This window comes from Crocodylus porosus, unplaced genomic scaffold (genome assembly GCF_001723895.1).
Source record: "Crocodylus porosus isolate Cpor-Errol unplaced genomic scaffold, CroPor_comp1, whole genome shotgun sequence".
In the NCBI taxonomy this organism is placed as follows: domain Eukaryota; kingdom Metazoa; phylum Chordata; order Crocodylia; family Crocodylidae; genus Crocodylus; species Crocodylus porosus.
Genome location: NW_017728906.1, coordinates 68547803 through 68570419, shown reverse-complemented (window position 1 = coordinate 68570419; position 22617 = coordinate 68547803).

The following is a 22617-nucleotide window of genomic DNA, read 5'->3' as shown; positions in this document are numbered from 1 at the left end:
TTCTCTGGATGATGGTTCCCTTCAACTGAGAATGTGTTGTCCACAGTCCTCACACACGCTGTCCTGAAATGTGTAATATACATTGTCCCAGAGGAGTACAGTTGCTTTGGTAATTTATAGATACAAAGTTGGTCTTTGATGTGTCCTGAGCCTCAACCAGAAGATAAACGGTAGGTAAGATGAACAGAGACCAGAAATATTTCCCAAGTCAAGTTTTTTTGTTCATCCTGGAATAAATCAAAGTGTCTTCTGGGATAATAAGAGATCTTTAAGCATGGACATATCCTTCAACTAAACTAAATGTAAATCAATTCACTTACTTACAGTTCAATCCTTGCGTTTAGTGTTTAAACAAGACATGCATGAATTTCATAAGTGTCAGGACTGCCAACCTTTTATTAGCAGAGTCATAAGGCTCCAGTGAGTGGCAGTGAAGATATTTGTCTTCCATCTTATACTAGCCAAGAGCCTTGTGGATAATGTATTTGTGTTGTGTTGTTTATATAGCATTTAAATAAATTGCAACATAACATTTCAGTTGAGTCAATTTTTCTATCTGTGAATGGGTCAAAAAGGGTTTGTTTCTTGTCAGAGCAGTTCAGATCTCCATAGGCTGTAAGGCTACCCTAAAACCAGTATTCTTATAGGCAGCATTATGTTTGAACTATTTATCTGCAGAGATGTCTGGATACTTCTTGGATTGATTTACCTTATCTTTTAACTTGTTGCTTCATTTGACTATTATTTTTAAATCTAATCAACCTTAATTCTAATTCACTAATTATTAATACTATTTTATTTATATTAGTATTAGGACAGCTTGTACCAGCTGGTCTTACTAATTCAAATTCATCTGGAATGATCTGATGACAGTAACAGTTACACACTTGGATCTGATTCACCGTTGGCCTGAACTATCTATATTAGTATAAAATCAGAATAATATCATTTTGTATTCATATTATACTGGGAGAAATGACTACATACAGATTGGAGGCTATTATTTTTCTCAGTGCAAAGCCAATCCTTTGCAGTATCCTCCATATCTGAACAATCCCCTCAGCCCAGCAGCTTTCTTCCTTGCTTAATAGGGGGACTTCTCCGAGAGTCCACAGCTGCCCTAGGTAGTCTATTCCATCGCCTCACTGTTTTAACAGTGAAGAAATTTTTTCTGAATATCCTAACTAAACTGACTTTTCTGTAACTTCAAGCCATCGGTCCTTGTCCTCCCCTGCAGCAAGAGAGACAAGAAGGTTTCCCTCTTCTTTATGGCAGCTCTTTAAGTATTTGAAGACTGCTTTCATGTCCCCTGTTAAGTGCCTTTTCTGCAAGCTGAACTTACCTAGCTCCTTCAGCCTCTCCTTGTATGGGCTTTCCAAGCCCTTTATCATCCGAGCTTGCTTTTCAAGCCCTTTATCATCTTTGTTGCCTGCCTCTGAACCTTTAGGGTCCGCTCCAATTTCTATCTGCTCTGGGCTGCAGAGCTCTTGTGATCTCCCAGTGATCTGGGGTTGGAGATGGGGAGAGGGTGCTCCTGGGTTTTCAGCTGTTGCTCTTCATAGCACATTCCAGATATTGCTATTTCCAGATCAACCCTCTCCAATGTTTTCCAACCTCATCTTGAGGGCTTCCAATGAAAGACATTCCATAACTTCCATAGGTGGCTTGTTCCCTTGTCTTACAGCTCTTAAAGTTAAGAGACAGGTGGCGGGGGGAGGGGGCGTTTGGGTTTTTTTTTCTTCCCCTGGGATCTAATCTGTTTTGAAGCAACTGAAACTAATTATTTCATATCCTGCCTTCTGAGACCAGACAAACCAAACATTCATCCTCTTGCTTTACGGCAACCTTTCAAATGTTTGGAATTTGCTATCATGTCTCTTTCCTTTTCTCCAAGCTAACCATCCCTAGTTTCTTCAGTATTTCCTTATGCAAATTACTTCCCAATCCCTTTATCATTTTTGTTCATATCTAGACTGTCTACAGTCTCATTACATCTATCTTAGACTTTTCTGCCCTGAACTGAGGTCTAAATAGTAATAGGAGGATGCAGGTAGATGAATCTCATTAGGCTTAACTGATTTGAAAACATACAGCTTTTCTTTTTTTTTCTTAATGCTTTATTAATCAATCTAACTTTTAAAACAGCAGATCCAATAGTGTTCTTATTTTTTTCTACCTTAGGCTGAGTATTTATACCCTGTCCTGGATGCTAGTTGTGTTAGTCATCTGAGAGCTGATCTTTTTATTGAGATTGAAGTAAAAAAGGCATTAAACAATTCAATATTCTCCATCAGCTCCCATTCAGTAAAGGATATATTCTTCCCTTAGTTTTCCTATTATTTCTGATGTTTTTATAGAATGCTGTTTTGTTACCTTGCTAGCTCATCTCATTTTGAACCCTGTCTTTCTTATTTTGTCTTTGCATACATGCTTGTGCACTTATAAATATCCTTAGTAAAATGGCCAAGTTTCCACTTTATGTAAGATTTCTTCTGAAGTCATTGAAGGGTACTAATTTAGCAAGGCCAGTGTCTTGCTACACTTCCTGCTTTTTCTTTCACATCTGGAGATGATGCTTTTATGGGCTTAATCTCATCTCTTAAGGAACACCTCACTCTCCTGGACTTTTCCTTCAGCCTTGCTTCCCATAAGAACCTCCCTACCAATTCTCTGAGTTTGTAAAGTCTGCATTTCTAAAGTTCAGTATTTTTATTCCATTGGATTTCTGTGGCAGAGACGAGAACTAAATCCGGGCTTCACATCCAAAGATGGAATCTACGTTCATAGAGACAATTGTTCTGTAGGACATTACATTGTGGTAATCACATAGCAAACTCAAAATATTTATATTCCTTTTCTATGCAGCTTATTCTTTTTTTTCAGCAAGTACTATCAGTGAATTTGGTACAGAAGTGGTGTGTGTACACAGTAATTAGCTTAACGCAGTGGTTCCCAAACTTTTGATAACTGGGGCACACTTTTTCTGGATTAAAATTCATGGCACACTTCACTCTTACACGCAAAAAAGATTATCTATGTTTCAAAACATGTATCATATTCCATTCCCCTGCCAAAGGAAATCACACCAATGCTGAGATGTACTATTCTTTTAAAAAATAACTCCATAACTTTTCTGATTTTTTGAGGCACCCTGGTTGAAAATCACCAAGATGGATCTAAATTCAGAGAAGATATGGAAGGGGTGTTTGGGGCTAAAAAAAGCTGAGAATCTCTGATTTAGATAGTGCCACTGAAGTGCACTGAGGGAAAGACCTCATCCTGTTGTGTCTTGCTTTTCCCATTGACTTCCCCCTCTTGACCTCTGATCTGTACCTTGGCACAAAGGCATCCCTGACTACCAAGGCTGCTCCTACAGAGTTGCATATGCTGGTGACCACTCCTGTGACCCAAAGAGGAGTGGAGGAGATGAGCTAGCCTGTGAAGTGTGGCTCCATCTGTCTGTGTGCTCACCCACAGCAGAGCACATTGCTGGAGGGCAGTAGCAGCAGTGGTGGTCCCCAGAGGAGCAGCTGCAGGTGCCCCTGGAGTAGCTGGGGCTATCAGGGTGCTGGATAGGGGAGGAGAGCATTTACCTCCTCAGCCAGGGAGATCTCATGGCACACTTCCGTTGCTCTCATGGCACACCCTTTGGGAATCACTAGCTTGTTCTATTTATATAGACATCAGTAGCATAACTAATGGCGGGTGATCAAAACAGTAGCCCCATGTACCACTTTTGTGGGGAAGAAGCAAAAGCAGCCACAGCTGCAGTGGCAGTTGCCAGTGCTGCTGGAATTGGTTGCCCCAGATGCAGACTCACCTTGCTATGCTTCTGATACATACCTATATAGTTTACGTAAGATTTATAGCTGTTCCATAGCTGAATGTCCTATTTTAGTAAAAAAATATTTTTGAAGATACGCTGTTATGCACAGGTCTCTGTATGAGAGAGTCTTCTTGCAATACATTGAATGTTTCCTGTTCTAGTAAGGATTTTTGAGGAAAAGGTTTCCCTTATCTGCTATGGGAATAGAAGACTATCTAGTACCCTGCTGAGGGATGTTATGTTTGCCCCAAAAGAAGAAGATTAGAAAATATATACATGCCATAAGCACGACTACAGTGTACAGTTCTTCCATGGGAAAATGGTAATATCCCAATGGAAGTCATTAGGCATTTTTTTCTGCAGTAAATTAAGGATGAGCATGACTCATTCCTCAACCATAAATGAATTTTTTAAAAGACTTTTCAAAGCCACTATCAGTGATGCTATATAAATTTACAATTCAGAAGGTCAGGCTAACCTATCAGTCTTTAGCAAGAAATTTATTCAGGGTAGCAGCTAAAAAAAACTTGTATATATTAACTGTGTTTCAAGTCAAGTTTTTGGCTATGAAATAAATCTTTGGTGGAAATGTGTACTGGTAAGGAAAAACACAACAAAAAGCAATTACCAACTATGCTTGAATCAATACATTGATATGGAACAAAAACATGATCACTTCAGTTTTAGAATATTGCAAAAGATTAGTTGACAGCATAATATTCTCACTTCTCTCTCTGAAGCCTGTGTTACACTTTTTTCCCTATGTATTTACATTATGGTATGAACTCATTTCCAGGGTGAGGAGCTTTTGCTGAAAGGGTACTCAATTATGACCCCCTCCAGCCTATCCTCTATTTATCAAAATTGCTGTTGCTGCTAAGATGATTTTTGTCATTCCCTCACCTACTTGCATTAAATACACCATAACACTCCATTAATTCGTTCTGGCATAAAACCCAATATCTTGGGGCTGATTGGAGTATTTGTTTCAGATATTCTCTTATTTTAGAGTACTTTGAGGGTATAATTCTACCCATTTTCTTTGAAGGCAGTCATAGAATCATAGAAGTAGGGTCGGATGGGACCTTGTAGATCTTCAAGTCCGACCCCCTGCCACGGCAGGAGAAAAACTGGGCTCAAATCATCCCAGCTAGGTAGGCGTCAAGCCTCCTCCTAAAGACCCCCAGGGTAGGAGCCAGCACCACTTCCCTTGGAAGTTGGTTCCAAATCCTAGCCGCCCAAACAGTGAAGCGGTTCTTGTGGATGTCTGATCTAAACCTACTCTCCAACAACTTGTGGCAGTTATGCTTTGTTATGCCAGGGGGCGCTAGGGGAAACAAGGTCTCTCCCAAACCCTTCTGGTCCCCCCTAGTGAGTTTCTAGACAGTCACCAGGTCCCCCCTCAGCCTTCTCTTGTGAAGGCTGGACAGGTTCAGGTCCCGCAGTCTCTCATTGTAGGGTCTCCCCTGCTGTCCCCATATCATGTGGGCGGCCCTGCTCTGGACCCTTTCAATGTTGTCCACATCCCTCCTGAATGGAGCGCACAGAATTGGACACAGTACTCCAGCTGTGGCCTGAGTCGTAATACTCCCATTCAGAATCTGGACTTTCTCAAATGAATATTACAATACTGGGTTTTGTTTGTTTAAACCATCCCTACTGTCTTATAATCAGATACCAGATATATTCAGAAATATATTTAACACTGCTTGGTTACTGCAAGAGCTATAATATAATCATTTTCTAATAATATGAAAGCAATCTCAAAGCATTTTGCTCTTCCTAAATATTTAAGTTAATAGACAGTGAAGAACTTGAACCCATGGAAAGAAGAACATTTTCATTCAGGGACTGTTAAGCTGTTTTTCCAAGTACTGGCACTGAAAAAATAAGGCAATGAGAAATAAAATAAGAGAAAGTTACTTGGGAATATATCTCTCTTCTGTGAATAAAAGAAGGAACATAGAATACATTCCTGTAGCAAAAGAAAAACAAGTCCACATACACACTTTTAGTTTCTAATAAAATTTCTCTGACACCAGGTCAGCCAATGCTACTGGAATATAGACTCACTTTGTACAGAGGGCAGTAATTCAACAATAGAAAAAACCCTAGATGCTATCTTTTTCATCTATTCTAATGACTCTGGACTTTAATGACAACTGATGATTAATGGTAACATTTTTTACTTAAATGTCTGGGTTATTATGACAAGAAAAGTCCAGTCAGCTGTAGCTTTATTGCTGTGATAAACAGAGCTGCAATGAATCATTTTTTCCCATTGGCAAGCTGAGCTATATGAGCCCTTCAAAGCTCATAAGTTTTACCACATAGGGGCTAGCTTGTTTTGTAAGAGGTTTGCAGGCAACAGAGATACTGGCTAAAGTTGTAAATATTTCAGAAGTAGAGGAAGAAACAAGAGGAGAGAAGTGAGACTGATGCTATAATGAAAAATAATTATTTTCCCTTAAGCTGTGTCTGGTTACAGAAGGAGAAGTGAGCTCAGACAATAATCTGCTCATAAAGTTGCCTTAAACTACGGGAATTATACAGCTCAAAGGAAGACCAAAGATCAAATTATACAACTCAAAGAAAGGATGGGTAAGAAGGCAGGGCTGTTAAGGAATTATGCTGTGACTCCTTCCTTTTCTCTCTACCTACCTGACATGATCCATTCTTCCCCTAAACAAGCAGCTGGATGGAGGAAATGGCACGGATTTGCTGTTCGTAGATTTGTAGTCATAGATGTTAGGGGCTGGAAGGGACCTTACAAGATCATCACAGGAAAGACTGCTGTGGTCAGATGACCCCAGCAAGGTGGGCATCAAAACACTTTTTGAAGATTGCCAGGGTGGGTGACTGTACCACCACTGGAGGGAGCCTGTTCCAGACCCTCGGCACTAGAATTATAAAGAAGTTTTCTGTATGTTGAGATAGAGCATTAACATTAGTAATGCTTGGTTTGTTATTTGTTGAGGTGTTCGTCCCCTATACTTGCTTGTGAAGGAGGAACAGGGCACAGGCTAGTAGGTTATGTTAGAGTGAAGTTACAAGTTGCACTTAAATCATCCTAAAACGATGGAAAGTTAAGCGGTGTTAGAGCAAAGGCTACTAGCATTTCTTGTCTTCATTGCTTTGACTTACCACTAGGGGGCTGTTGAGCAAGAACATGGCTAGGAGTCAGAACAGCTGGCCTTTATCCCTCCTCTGGGTGGGGATACCGGGAGGGAAGGAAAAGGAGGAATGCATCCTGCAGTGCTGGAGGACCTGTAAATTGTTCACTTTATTTCAGTGGAGCAGACTGAAGTTATCCTTACATGAGCTGGGTAGCATGGCCCAGAGTTAACGCTCACCACAAGTGGTGTAACTTTGAGATGCAGGGGGCATTTAGCATCTTAACAAGCTTTATGATACAGTTGCCTTTATTATGGTCTATGTGTAATGTATAATGTCCCCGTAAAGTGGGAAGAAGGAGACAGGTTGGCCATGCTGGTGTAGGGAACCAGGGGGTAGGCAGTCTGGCCTAGTGGTTAGGTCACTGAGGGAAAGCAAGACCTGGGGCTAGCTCCTGCCTTACATCAAAATGAGAGAAAATCAGAAGCAGAGTCCACAACACAGCCCAGGGTCAGGATCTGGGTGGGGGTGGGGGTCATATACTGAGTCCCAGTCCAAGGGGCAAACAACAGTGCGAAGTCTAAAAACAGCCAAGTCAAGGTCAGGAGCCAGGAAACAAGAACCACTGGGAAAAACAAAGCTGAAGTCCAGAACTAAGCTGAAAACCAGGGTCATGAATCGCGAGATCCAAAGTTCAGGAACCAGAAGCTTGCCACCGCAGAATTGTTGACTGGCCTGCAGACCCTGGGCTCCAGCAAAACGGGGAGGCAGCACTCCCAGGAGGGAATCCGGATACTTGCTGCACCTAAACTGGGGCAGGCTCATTAGCTGAGGCTTACTGCAGGTGTGACTGCTGTGGTACTTGGCTCAGGCTGGCCTGCCTGCTCAGAGTCCATGACGGTACTTGGCCCAGGCTGGACTGCCCCTTCAACGTCCCTGATAGCTGGAGAGAAGAAAAGGCTCCTGGCTCTTGTTTCTCAGTTTAGAGCTGTTTAGTGTTCTCAGTAGTAATTCATTATGTCACGTTTTATAACTCAGAAAAAAATTCAAATTCATTCAGATTCATGGCTGAGCATTTGAATACAAGAAAACCAGGAAATTCAAAATCTAAGGGTATATCAATGAATTTACTTCTTGCACACAAAATGAGTATTATAGGCAGTTTAACTCAATAAATGTTAGAATGTAGGATAAAAGTGGTTCTGCTGCTTTGTTGCACATATTTTTTTCAGAAAGCATAGCTCTCAAATGTAAGCACTTATTTCAGTACCTTTACATCTAGTAACAGGTCAGAAGAAGATTTAACTGAAGTTATCATTCCAGAGCTGACTACAACCCTATCTCCTGCTTTTATTACCAGTCAATTTCTTTGATAAATATAGCTTCAGAAACCATTACTAAAATTCTGACCTTAGAGATTAACAGAATGATCGGTTGCAGTCTTTCCAAGTCAGACTGATTAAACATAGATTTGGCACAAATAACACAAGAAGAGTCAGTAATATTATTAATTTAGCTAACAAAGTTACCACCCTGCTGACGCACTTTCAATTAATGCCAAGAAAAGCATCAGATCAGGTGGATGGGGACTATATGTTCTGTGCTCACCATTGCCTTGGATTTGGTCCCAATTTGATGATAATATCACAATTTTTTACATAAGAACTTAATTGTCATATTGAAATAGATCCATCTTGTTTAGTAACTTCTCTCTGGCACTGGACAATGCAAGGTGATTTAGCGGAAGATATAAAATTCTAATTATGCATCTAAATACGAAACAATTTTTCCTTACAGGAACAGTGATTAGTTTATGCCACTGGTGTTCAAGCTATCCAGCCGTGCAGGCTGGATCCCATACACGGGGTCAGTCCATGAGCTTCGTGAGCTTCATATACCAAGAGAGTGGTGTGCAGGACTGGTCCACAGGTGTGATCCAGTGTACCAGTCCTGCCCATCCATGCCACATCTGGCTGCAGGCTGATCCCATGTACCAGCCCTACCTTGCATGCTAGATCTGGCTACAGTGTGCCCTCATATATCAACACAATAGAGCATGCAGGGCTATGCCATCCAGACCACTGCTTTATGCCCTCCAGCATAAAGGCTAACAGTTTTTATGCTAGCTAATATGCTTCATAATTGAACCTGCTATTCTTATCCAAATAAATATCTTGGTTTTCTTTAGTAAGGCAGGCGTGTTGCTTTAGCCATGCTGGTCCAGGAAATATGGTTACTTTTACATGTGCTCTGGGAGCGGCAGGGCAGGAGGGGGAAGGGGTTAAGGTATATAGTCCTGAGGTCTTTCCCTCGATATGATTCTGTGGCAGCAAGCTCTCCAAGTTATCTCCAAATACAAGCTCCTTGAGAATTATTTGGAGTCCTACTGGGTTAACAAAACTGGCAAGATTCATAAGCTGGTCAGACTTTCAGAGGTGTTGGTCTGTTGTTTCAAGGGAAGCCACTTAGTCTCCAAAACCAAAATGTTGGACCCTAAACTGCCTTAACAGTTCTTTAAAAAATTGAAAGAATAAACTGTTTCCTTGTAAGAGAGATTCTTTATCACCTTAGATGATTTCCCCTCCAATATATAAAAACAGTTAAGTGTCCTGAAAGTCTGAGCCTTATTGGAAATTGTTTACACGGAGATTGTTTTCTTCAAATACCATCACTGGCCAGTTTTCTTTGTGTTTTTTGGGAGAGAAGGCACTTCACTATATTTATTAAATAGGGCATTGGCTAGGCAATCACTATATGTAAAATGAGTTTTAAATATGAATTTTACTGTATTTATCTATAAAATTATATAAACAGTATTTTTAACCATATGCTATTTTTTTAAAACCCCATCTTTCCCTTTTTCTCCTTCAACACATTGATATGACTGCTTTCTTCTATCTTTGCAGTAAATTAAGCTCTAATTTAATCATCTTTAAGGTCTATTTGCACGCCTACACCATCTTTCATGCGAGCACAATGAGATAAAGATTATTATTTGCTGAATTTGGGGTATAATTAAGCATGCTAAATTTTCAGCTCCTAGATTATGGCAAAAGTCACATAACCCCCCCCCACCCCCCCCATCAATGGAGATTTTCCTGTTAAGAATTCTGCAGTTTTCAACACTTGTTTTTTATATTTAAGATCCAGGCTTTAAAAACTGAGTTTGCTTACTGCCTTAGTTAAGAAATAGGCTTCACTGACAGTATTTTGTGTCCTTTTTCTTCTTCTTCTACAGCCATACCAGCAAGATTCACAGCTGAACATTATGACAAATATAATATGTTCACCTTCAGGCCACTGTGTTATTTGCTGGTACCTGCATTTCCTGCTGCTATAGTTACTCTGTGAAATGTTGAGATGCTATGCTACTTTTTCCCTATAGTGGGCTACTTTATGTCATCTTAAACGTATAGGGAAGTTTGTGAAGTCAATGTTCCATGAAATGGATAGAAATGTGTGTAGAGTTGTATTTCAAAATGGGAAAACAGGGCAATGTTTGAACTGGTTAAAGAAACAAGGAATATTTAGTATAGAAAATTGCCTCCAAAAATTCAATATCTTTCTGTTCTTATTCATGTATTTCAGCTAAATAGCTTATGAGTCTACTGTTGCACTGGGTGAATTTTATATCAGTATGAAATGCTTCAGTGGAATAGAGTAAATGTCTACCATCATGGGAAGTCATGACTGTGCCACAGTGAAAATCTCTTTATCTTTTTTTTTTAATCCCCTGGCCTGCAATCTATACTTGTTATGCAAAAGTTGTTGCATTGGAGGGCTGGGTTGATACAAGATTTTGCTGCAGACATCTATGCAAATATGCTTATTCTAAATCCTCACTTTTTTAGGGCTCATGCTTCATGCTTTCTGTCTCCTCTTTCTTATTATCTTTGATTAATTTTTTTTAATCATCGCAGTTTTTTTTATATCCTGGTTAATTTATTATTCAGATTACTGTCACACTACCCCTCACCCTGCAAAAGGAATATGTTGTATTGCTTATTATAAGATTTAGGGACCTGCATCCTTTATTTCCAACAGACTAAATTGATTCCAATAGGCATTTAACAGACAGTAGAAACAGAGAACTGGTCCTTACACTTGATCTTCCTCATTCTGACAGTACAAGTCAATTAATCTTATAGAAACTATGAAATCTTGCTTCTCTCTAGGTAGAAGTGGATGTCACCTTTTGTTGTTTTTGTGCCGCCATAAAAACTGTTGGGCAGGTGCTTCCAGGGTTTGAGGGGCCCAGACCTGAGTGGGAATTTCTCTTATTGCCAGCTGGACTCCAGCTGTGGGCCTATGGGGACTGGTGAGGACCCATACACACAGCACTGACCGTAGCCTGTATGACAAGGGGCTGCCCTGAGGCTGACCTCTGTGTCTGCCTATCGACCTGTCTTGGGCAGTCCGCCCACCTATCTTACCTGTCATGCCTTGTTAGTAAATAATTAAGTTATGCATTAAGTGGGAGGCTGCCCTTACTGCACCCAGCTGTACCAGGTGGTGCATACATGCTCCAACCTTCCCTACATGTGTCTCAGGCCTTGCATGTGTTAGTACCATCATCAACTCTATACACCCTTGGTGTTGAGCTTCTGGCTCCTGTTTGGCACCGAATTCTCTAGTGACTGGCTTTCTGCGCCTTTCTCTCAGATGCTTAGCTCTGTGCCTCTCTCTTAGGTGCCTGACTCTGCGTCCCCCTAGCTGCGCCCCTCTGGTGCTATGGGCACTGCACCCCCCTAATTGCATGTCTCTGGTGCTATGGGCTCTCCCCGACCCTGTACCTGTGCCACTTTGGTGCTAAGGGCTCACTGTGCCCTTCTGGCTGCACCCCTCTGGTGCTATGCTCGCTGTGCCTGACACTGGGCTCTACCAAATCATATGCCCTCTCTCCCCAAACATCCAAACTTCCCCCTTTTAGCCTCATCCCAGTTCTCTGAGGCAAACATGAACACTAATGTTTCAGGCTATAACTGAAATGCTAGCAACAACAACAGTGTTATGCCCCTTTAAGGGGGCAAACTTCCATTCAGAGTAACATGCCCCTATTCTAGGTACCTGGGAGACTCCCTGTAGTCATGTAGCACTTAGATAGCAGAGCAGGCAGTACTGGGAGAGCTAGGCAGGCAGCACCAGGTCTCAAGTAGCTTCAGTGGCAGAAGCGCCTTCCCTGTCAGTTGCCAGAGGGAACGTGTGTGTCTGCTAGCTACAGCCTGCGCTTATGCATCCCAGAACCCTGCCTCCTGCTGGTCAGGTGACATCTGCAAGTGTAGCCAATTACTTCCTTAGGCTGTTACCCTGGCAACCTGTAGCTGGGTAGCTCTGCTTAGCCTGCTGAACTCCCTGGCCATGCTTCTTCAGCCTTAAGGAGCAGGTACAGGCCCTGCTGCAGCCTGGCCCACCCCACCACACCTATGCCAGACCTGCCCTGACTAGAGCAGACCAGCTCCAGACCAGGCAGGACCCATATGCACATCCTCAGCCTGCTCCAGACCATGATAAGCAGTGGTGGCAGTGGCTGGACAGAAGCTTCTGCTGGGTGCAGAGAAAAAGAAGCTGCCCTCCCCTTGCCACTGCTAGACCCTTCTTGCTACAGCCACCTGGAGCCTGCACCCAGGCTGCTCTGTGGCTCCTCTTTGCCACCATCACCACTGCCAGCAGTGTTACCTCCAGGCCACCCAGCAGGGCAGCAGTGGCAGTGGAGCGGCGCCACAAGGCAGCCCAGGTATGAGTTCTGGGTGGCTGCAGCAAGAAGGGCCCAGCAGTGGTGAGGAAAAGGCAGCTGTTTTTCCCTCACACCCAGCAGCAGCTTCTGCCTGCCTGCTGCTGTTGCCACCACTGGTTAACATGGGCAGGCCAGTCCAGAGTAGTGCAGGGCAGGCCAGGGCTGGGGCTGTGCACATGTGTCCCTGCTGGCTTGGAGCTGGTCCGCTCCAGCTGGGGCAAGTCCAGGGCAGGTGTGGGCCTGACTGGGGCCAGGGCCATGGCTGTGTGGTCAGCTGTTGCTGGGCACTGGTGGTAGCAAGGAGCCACAGGGCGCATGGGCTTCAGGCTGTTTGGTGGGGAGAGTGCTCACCAGCCTGTGGTAGCTCCCCAAAACTGCCTATGTGGCCCATGGGACCAAATAATTGCTTGCCCCAGCCTAACTCATGGTGCTTTCTGTGAAGCACCATGAGTTAGACCAGGGAGCTATGCATCTCTCAGTGCCCTTTATTACAGAGGATACCTATTTGCTTTATGGTGGGAGAGGGCAGATGTACTCTTACCTTAAGGGGCCCAGTTCTATGCAGGATTGAGTCCCTCAAGCCTAGGGTGTGCCTGCCTACCTTCCCCCACTTCAACTCATTGGTGGCTCCAGCCCTGGAACCACTCCAGAGTGTCTCAGCTTCCCCACTTCCAGAGAAATGTCCCCAGGATCTCTGGATACGTCTCTGGAGGTAGGAAAAGTCAGGGTTCTGACTTTTAGCTGACTGGCAGTTCAGCCCTGTGACTGCACTGCACTGGAGTGTCCTGACTGTTCCTGCTTCCAGAGATGCATGCCCATCATCTCTGGGGCACATCTCTGGAAATGGGGAAAGCTGAGGTTCTTTGCTTAAAGACATGAGCCCCAGCCAATCTCCAGGAATCCTTGGAAATGGGGAACATGTCCTACAAGTTCAACGGGTGGGACAATAGGTGATGTGTTTTGCTCAATAACATGAATCAGCCTCATTTGGCGATGTCTGTTTCTATGTTCAGTCTTTAATGTGTTTGCCCTCACAACTCCCCTCTGAGATAAAATAGTACTGTTATCTTTATTTTGCCAATGGGGAACTGAAATAGAGAAGGCTAAATCCAAAAGAGTCTTAGGTGCATAAAGCGGGAAGAATTTAAGCTCTTATGTCCAAATCTGTGAATCTAACAACCTTGCTTACTGCCACCTGTCCCTGGAAGTGCCTACATTTTGTAAATGCTTCTGGTTTTTATACAAAAGCTGTAGTCTGTTCTAAAGTAGGAATGCTCTACAATGCATTTCCTGAAGGTTTCATTGTATGTGAAACAATTAAATGGACTTTGGCCTGGTGAAAGAAAGTGGGCATGATTGTAACCTTTTTATGTATTTTACACATGACATTCCCCTTCCTTGCCCAAGGTGAGTTCTCTCAGCAAAGAGATATAGTCATGCTTCCTCTTGCTCCCTTTCTCTCTTCTAATGTAATTTAGTCAAACAGGGAAGCAAAAGATAGTATAGATAAAGGATTTTTTTGCATTTATTTTTACTGTAGAAAAGGTTGGGAGATAACGGTTTTTTCTTTTAAACTTATTATTGCTTAAGAGAGGCCATTGCGGAACCCCTGGCACTGCTCTATGAGCACTCATGGTGCTCTGGCGAGGTGCCAGAGAAATGGAAAAAGGCCAGTGTGGTCCCCATTCAAAAAAGGGAGGAAGGAGGACCCAGGAAACTGTAGGCCTGTTAGTCTTACCTCAGTCCTGGGAAAGGTCTTTGAGAAAATTATCCAAAACCACATCTGTGAGGGACCAGCAGGGGAGCTTATGCTTAGGGGCAACCAACATGGGTTCGTTGGGGACAGGTCCTGTCAGACCAACCTGGTAGCCTTCTACAACCAGGTCAGAAAATCCTTGGACACAGGTGTTGCGGTGGACATCATCTTTCTGGACTTTAGGAAGGCCTTCAACACTGTCTCTCACCCCATTGTCATCAAAAAATTAGGTGACTGGGGCATCGATGCCTACGCAGTCAGATGGGTCGTAAATTGGCTGGAAGGCTGCACCCAGAGGGTGGTGATGGATGGGTATTTTTTAACCTGGAGGGATGTGGGCAAAGAGTTTCCCAGGGCTCAGTCCTCAGGCCCGCACTGTTCAACATCTTTACCAGTGACTTGGATGAGAGGGTGAAAAGCACCTTGTTCAAGTTCGTGGATGACACTAAGATGTGGGGACAAGTGGGCAAGTTAGAAAGGAGGGACAGGCTACAACTAGACCTGGACAGGTTACAAGGGTGGGTGGATGAGAATTGGATGGGTTTCAAGACTGACAAGTGCAAGGTACTGCACCTGGGGAGGAAGAACCAGCACCATGCCTACAGGCTAGGGGACTACCTTCTCGTCAGCACAGAGGCAGAAAAGGATCTCGGAATCATCATTGATTCCAAGATGAACATGGGCTCTGGTGTGGGGACGCAGTCAGTAGGACCAACCACACCTTGTTATGCATCCACAGATGCATCACAAGCAGGTCCAAGGAGGGGATCCTTCCCCTCTGTTAGACATTGATCAGGCTACTGTTGGAGTACTGCATCCAGTTCTGAGCACCGCACTTCAAGAGGGAAGGGGACAGCATTGAGAGGGTCCAAAGGAGGGCCACTTGCATGATCAGGGGGCAGCAGGGCAGGCCCTACAAGGAGAGGTTAAGGGACCTGAACCTGTTCAGCCCCCACAAGAGAAGGCTGAGAGGGGATCTGGTGGCCATCTATAAACTTACCAAGGGGGGGACCAGTGGGGAATGGGAGAGACCCTGTTCCCCAAGCACTACCAGGGGTAACTAGGGATAATGGCCATAAGTTGACTGAGAGTAGGTTCAGGCTGGACATCAGGAAGCACTACTTCAGTCAGGGTGGCTAGGAGATGGAACCAACTTCTAAGGGAAGTGGTGTTTGCTCCTACCCTGGGGGTCTCTAAAGGGAGGCTAGATAGACATCTTACTAGGGTCATTTGACCCCAGTACTCTTTCCTGCCCATGGCAGGGGGTCGGACTTGATGATCTGCTCAGGTCCCTTCCGACCCTACCTACTATGAAACAATGAGTAGTTTGTTCTGGCATTTCCTTTCTTTCATACCTCAATGTCATGTGGCTTCATCTTTAGGAATTAGAAATATAGTAACTGTTATTGACCCTGGCGTTCAGGAGAAATGGAAACATGAAGTAGCCAAGTTTCTAACTATGAGCTTTTAAAAAAAAATCATGGTCTTTAAAGTACCAAATACTGTACCTGTCTTTAAGAAAGACAGATGACTGCAGAAAATAATAGGCAAGTGATTCCTTTTTTAGTACCACGTTTAAATGATATTTAAAGGAAGTTACAAAACACCTACAAAAAGATATATTATAGACAGACATCAGTGTGGCCTCTGTAAAGAAATATTCTTTCTTATTGTATTAATGTTTCATTGCATGTGCCAACAAAACAAAGGAGTGGATACTGGAGAATCAACCTCTATAATTTATTTAGACGTTCAACAACACCTTTGACAAAATACATCAGATGGGATTGTTAAGGAAATTAAGTAGTCACGGGGTGTGAGGTGAAGTGTTAAATGGATTGGTAGCTGGACTTGGGCCAGAGAACAAGGTGTAAGAATAAGTATTTAGTTCTTATCATGGCAAATGGCTAAGAGTGGATGACCCAAAGATCTGTAAGTTGAATAGTGTTTAATATATTTATTAATGATGTGGAAACAGGGAGCAACGTTTTCAGATGAAAGAAAGTTAGTTAAGTTAGTCCAGACTGTGAAACAGTCCAGAGGGACTTAGCACATCTATGTAAACTGGCAGAACAATGGCAGATGGGATTCAGTGTTGGCAAATACAAGGTGATGAATATTAGCAGGAATTATTGCTGGATACTAAATTTACTTAAACCACTCAGGAAAAAGACATGAAATCATTGTAGACAGCTCACTGAAAAGCTCTTTAATGTGTAGTGCTGCTCAAAGGTATGTTTGGAAACATTAACAAGGGGATGGAAAGTAATACTGAAGGTTAAATAACATAGCTTATTGTATTATAAATTGATGGTATGTCTTCACCTTGTATATAGTGCTTGTATCTGTTTACTGTATGTAAACAAAAGCACATTATTATTGGCATTGAAAGACCATATCTACATATACACTTACACACACACATGCATATTGACATGTATATATGTGTGTATATATATGAATGTGTATATGAATAAACACACACTGACCATTTTTTATTGCTTTACACAGTCTTTTTTTATTGCTCTAATACATGTTGTACATAGACCTATTTCAAAAAATGATTACAGGCAATGAAAAACTTCCATAAGAAAAGAGTTGGAAAAGATTGGACCGCTTTGCCTTGACGGGGTATGAAGAGAAAAGACATGAAAGCTATATAAAATGATTGTTCAGAGACTTTAAATAAGATGCTCCTATTTACGATATCATATTATAGGGTAAAGGGAATTTTAATTGAAATTGAAATATAGAGAACTTTAAAAGGATCAAAGGAATTTTTTTTTTTAACAAAATGAATAATTAACCCTTTAAATGTATTGTCAGATGGTAACATGAAGGCCAAAAGATTAGCAAGATTCAAGAATGGATTGGATTGGCTTTTTAATAAAACATTCACATTAGACATGTTATCTTTTTAAGGGATATAAATCTTTCTGTCTCAACGTATACTTTAAGCTAGTCATTCTGAACCAGGGTACTGTAGCACTTCGGGTTGCCATGATATCCTTTCAAGGGGGCTGCGGGGTAATAGGCAATATTAGAGCTGCAGTACTGGTAGGTGTGCAAACACATATGATTCATAAGATAAACTCAGAAATTTCAAAGAAACTCTGGCTTATTGTGGCCTTCTTGAGTTCTTTGCAACAGAAGAATTGCTCTACTATATTTCCATAGTCAAGAAATGAAAAAGCTAAGACTTGATATTTGCTAAGGAGTGTCTTGAGTATAAGAAGGGGTGCCTTGAGTCTCAAAAGGTTGAGAATCACTGCTTTAAGCCAATCACAAACTGATAAGGGTTAGGAAAAAAAATCCTCTCCTCCTAGTGTATACCATAATTGGGTTTCCCTGTCCATCCTCTGAAGTATTTGGTACTGGCCATTATTAGAAATAAGGTAATGGGCTTGGTGGTTACTGGTCTGACTTGCTTTGGGAATTCCTCAGCTCACATACTTATAGAGCAGGGGTTTTCAACCTTTTTAAACAAGTGTACCCCTTCTAATGGTGTCCAGGCGTGAACTGGGGGTGCAGGGGCTTTCATGTGGCGGCCACTGCCCACCACCCCACATCACCCTACACCACTGCTACTGCCATCACCGCCCACCTGTGGCTGGTTTTGGTTTTCAGTAAACTTGATTTAAGTGCACATGGGTTTTGCTATTAACAAGTTTATTTTGACAATTTTACAGTTTCAATGCTGAGCACACATATAAGGAAGAGGAGAATAATCATTTGCTCCTTGCAGTTCCAAGTCACAGACTTATTATGCCCAGGAATTATACTAGTAGTGTCCTTAAGACCAAAGGAATAGCTGTCACAGATTCAAAATTGAGGGACAAAATAGACCAGATCCTATTAACTGTCTTGCAGCTTGCAAGTTTTGCACACCATTTTGCTGGTTTTATTTCCAAATATTGTATTAGGACAAATTTGCATATATGGGGGTTTCATTGCTCTAATCTTTGGCTACCCATTTTTGCCAGATTCTGGGACACAATTCCACCTTGTGCAGATGGAATGATATCAGGAAAGGATTTGCACAATCTAGTACAGGGGTTGTCAATTGGTAGTACGCATGCCCCCGGGGTACTTGGAAAGGGACTAGGGGGTACACATGGGTGGGTGGGTCCAGAGTGCTGCCACCCACCACCCCACACCGTTGCCTCCCAGGAGCAGGACTGGGGGGTGGCGAGGGCAGTGAATCTCCTCTGCGGGCTGCACAGGCACCACCCGGCCAGCTGGACACTGTGGGGGGAATTCACACATGGTGCGCACTGCTGCCATCCACCACCCTGTGCCACTGCCACGTGCAAGCCCCCTTGCCCTGCTTCATGTTCAGTGGCTGTCACTCCCCCATTCCTCCCTGCTTTGCATCCGGCTGCTGTCCCCTACTCCACCCCTCCAGAAGCGTACACAGAAGGGGTTTACTCCTTAAAAAAGGTTGAAAACCCTTGATCTAATGCAAAGTAACTTCGTAGAAAAAGACACTTTATTCTTCTTGTCCATCTTGGTATGCTTGTTCTGTACCATTTTAATACTTAGTATGTACTATAAAACATGCCTCTAAAGACTCTTGTCTGCAGGACCATGGCAGAATGCAACAGCTTATCTTTAATTTTTATTACCAAGCACTTTGAGAATTCCAAACAATTAAATCAATGTCTGCATTGATTTAATTGTTTAATTGTGCCCTAATACACATTAGGGCATTTATGAAGGCTATATTAATACAGATAATGATAAATGTGCCAAGTTGGAGTTGCTATGGGAATCATAATTTTAATAAAATCATTACTGACTTCTGTGCAATTTAAAATCTGAGTCTTAAATGTGCATTGTAGTTTTTGCCCTTCATGCAGACTTTATTTTAATAAATGTGCCACTTACATATTTTGGAAAGTATTTTAATTTGAAATGTGCCCAAGATATATATATTTGCAAACTGAAATAAACTTTTAATTATCCTTTATTTTTTAAATTATTTTTTCTTTCTTTTAAAAGCAGCAAAACTCTCAAAATAGCCATTGTTGTTAACAACCAGAACAATACATCGCTTACATCATTGGCAGTTATTCCATGCATAGAACATTATTAAAATATTGTAATGGAAGGTATACCATGTGGAGCCATTCTACACAGTCCTTCAGATTTTGTTCCCAAGTATGAGAAAACATTCAGTCTGAGAAAGACATTCTTTGCTGCTATTAGACTTCAGTTACCTAGGATTCTGATAGAGAACGTTCTGGTGAAAAAAGCAGCAAGAAGCAATTGCTATTTACCTTATTATTTGGCTAGAGTCAGTTCATAGGTCTAGTTGTTCTCTAAGAGCTAAAATGCCTGAAAGAAGAGATTGCCTATGTGTTGTCACTAGATTTCATAGACATTAGGGCTGGAAGGGACCTCGGAAGATCATTGAGTCCAGCCCCCCGCCCCAGGGGCAGGAAGTCAACTCTTCTCTGCTCTAGGACTGTTGCTCCAAATAATACAAGGTATAATTAGAACATGCTTGCTTCCAAAACTGCTGGGGAGGGATCCTTTCAAGCATACCTTAACCGCCCATTCCTTCTCATATATACCAAACCAAGAAATGAAGCAATGAAGTTCCTCCAGCAGCAACTCCTGCTAAACCTCTCCAACCAATTGGCAAGCCCAGGGCAAGGATACCACCCCCCTCCCCCTGAGTAACTTTACTGCCTCAGGAAACATGCCCCCACGTACAGGAGACTGAAAGCTTAAGTGACACAGTCTCATTTTGAGTCTATGAATTCAGTGGCTGATCTTAGGTCATGAATTACTTCTTTGCCTCTGTTTCCCCACATTATTGAGTACTTACACCACTGTAGTTTTGAAAGCATGGAATATCCCCCTGTCCTGTCTATTCTTTCCACCTTCAGCGGTAGCTGTTGTTCATAATGGGTTGGATAGAGTTGTGGAACTGGAAGACTGGAGATGGCCATGGTTAACATTAAGGCAATGGTAGAAGGCATTTAAGAATTTATCAGTCTGTTGTACTGGATTAAAATGGTTATTGTATGAACAAACATAATAAAGGTGGTCGTTTACTTTCCCATAAACAGACACTAGCATCTACTTATGGTTGCTGGAATATGTAATTCACCCTGATACAACTGCTGCAAAAATGGCTTCCTCTTCTATTGTTCACTGTGCTGATCCTAGTGGAGGTTAAAAGTGGGATCAGTCCCAAACAAAAACTCCACTTTTCCAGTGGGCTGGTGAACTTCTACATAATGAACCAACACTCTTGGATAACCTCTCCCAAGGAGAATACCACTTAGAGGATGTTGGAAGATGAGCTACAGGACCAGTATATGAGTGGAGAAGAACCTGTAGAATTTCCTTTGTCTGATCCAAAAATATATATAAAGAGTAATTTCACCCGTCTTGATTCAGAAGAGCAGAAGATTTTATCAGGAGACCTGGCTTTTCAGACACTCTCTGAAATTATCAGAGAGAATGGAGATGTAGTCACCATACTGGTGAACAGACAGCTTATTATATGCCAATGTGCTTCAGCTGTAGTGTCTTATCTTCTTGGCTAGGGACAGACATTACACATACATTGGTTTAAGTGATCAGTGATGTAAACCTGTAACAGAACATAAGCTCAGTGCACATACATAACCCAGTTTCAAAATACCTGAGACTGGTTTAAGATAAACCTGGTTAAATGTAGTACCAGACTTAACTGATTTGGGTCAAACAGTTTATGCAATGCCTGTCCCAGACCCCTTCCTGGTTTAACTTAAACCAGAGTCCTCCAGCATCTCAGATGCTTTGCAATCCTGGGATATGCTGTATGCTCCAGAGAACAGGGATGGCCCCACCCCTCTGCTCCCTAGCCAGAGCTCTGGCAGAGTCTGCAGGCACAGCAGGGTCTGCCTGGCTTCCCCCTGCCCCACCCCGCCTCGCCATTTGCTGCTCAAGCAGTGATCTCCCCACTCCCTCCTATCTCCCGCGGTACAGAATCCAGCCCCATGGAACCTAGGCATGTGGTACGCTAGCTAATGCTGAGAGTTGTTTGTGTGCGTGTTTCCAATTTCACTGGGACAGGCAAACAGAATGGTGTCTGCTTAGGGCTTTTTGGAGCTAATCACCAGGTCAGCTGGTAATGTCCCTCTGTTCCTTCCTTGGAAAAAGCTGTTTAAGAAGAGCTTGAACTAATGAGAGAGGCTTTTGTTTTCTTGATGGGATGATACATGCTGTGTTATCAGTTGCTGTTGGCTCCCTTGCCTGTCAGGTTTGCAGATAATACAAAGAAGCACGGAAAGAGAGATTGAAAAGCTCAGTATCATCAACAGATGCATGCCCCTTTGCCTCATAGTGCTATACCAGGGCTGGCATCCAGCAACACTCCTGCCCCTTGAGCAGCTAGTGGAGAAAAGCCTGGAATGATGCAGGCAGAGTGGGGTTTTACACCCCTCCCTAATCAGAGTGTCCTGCTGGGGGCTGGCCACCCCCCACCCCTCAGCTCAGCACTATAGCAGGCATGGGAGGGCTGCTCTAGCACCCCCTTTCTTGTATCCTGAGCCACTGCAGGCATCTGCCTGCATTACTTCAGTCCAGAGGGAATGTCTGTACAGTTACAAACCAGTTCAACCTAGGCAGCTTTAGATTAACTTGCAAAAATTGAATCAATTCAGGCTCAGTCTTTTTGAATGTCTGTCCCTAGCCCTTATGTTATGGATGTGCATTAGCAACTTCACACTTGCATCTGTTATACCCTTGATTAGCCTGCAAGTTCCTGAAGCAGTCTGAACAGACCTAAACCAATCCTGAAACAGGTTACAGCTGCTGATCCCTGAGGCCACTCCCAGTCCTCTTCCTTTCCTTTGCTTTTTATACTCTACACAAGTCCAACCCACCCCATTTGAAAATCCCATGTACATTACCTCTCTCAAGTGACTGTGGGTTAGTAAACTGAATCTTTCATAGATTCATAGACATTAGGGCTGGAAGGGACCTTGGAAGATCATCAAGTCCAGCCCCCTGCCCAAAGGCAGGAATTCGGCTAGGGTCATAGGATCCCAGCAAGATAAGCATCCAATTTACTCATGAAGATGTTCAATGTAGGTGCTTGAACCACCTCTGATGGCAGGCTATTCCAGACCTTGGGGGCTCAGACAGTAAAGAAATTCTTCCTTATGTCCAGCCTGAATCGGTCTTGTA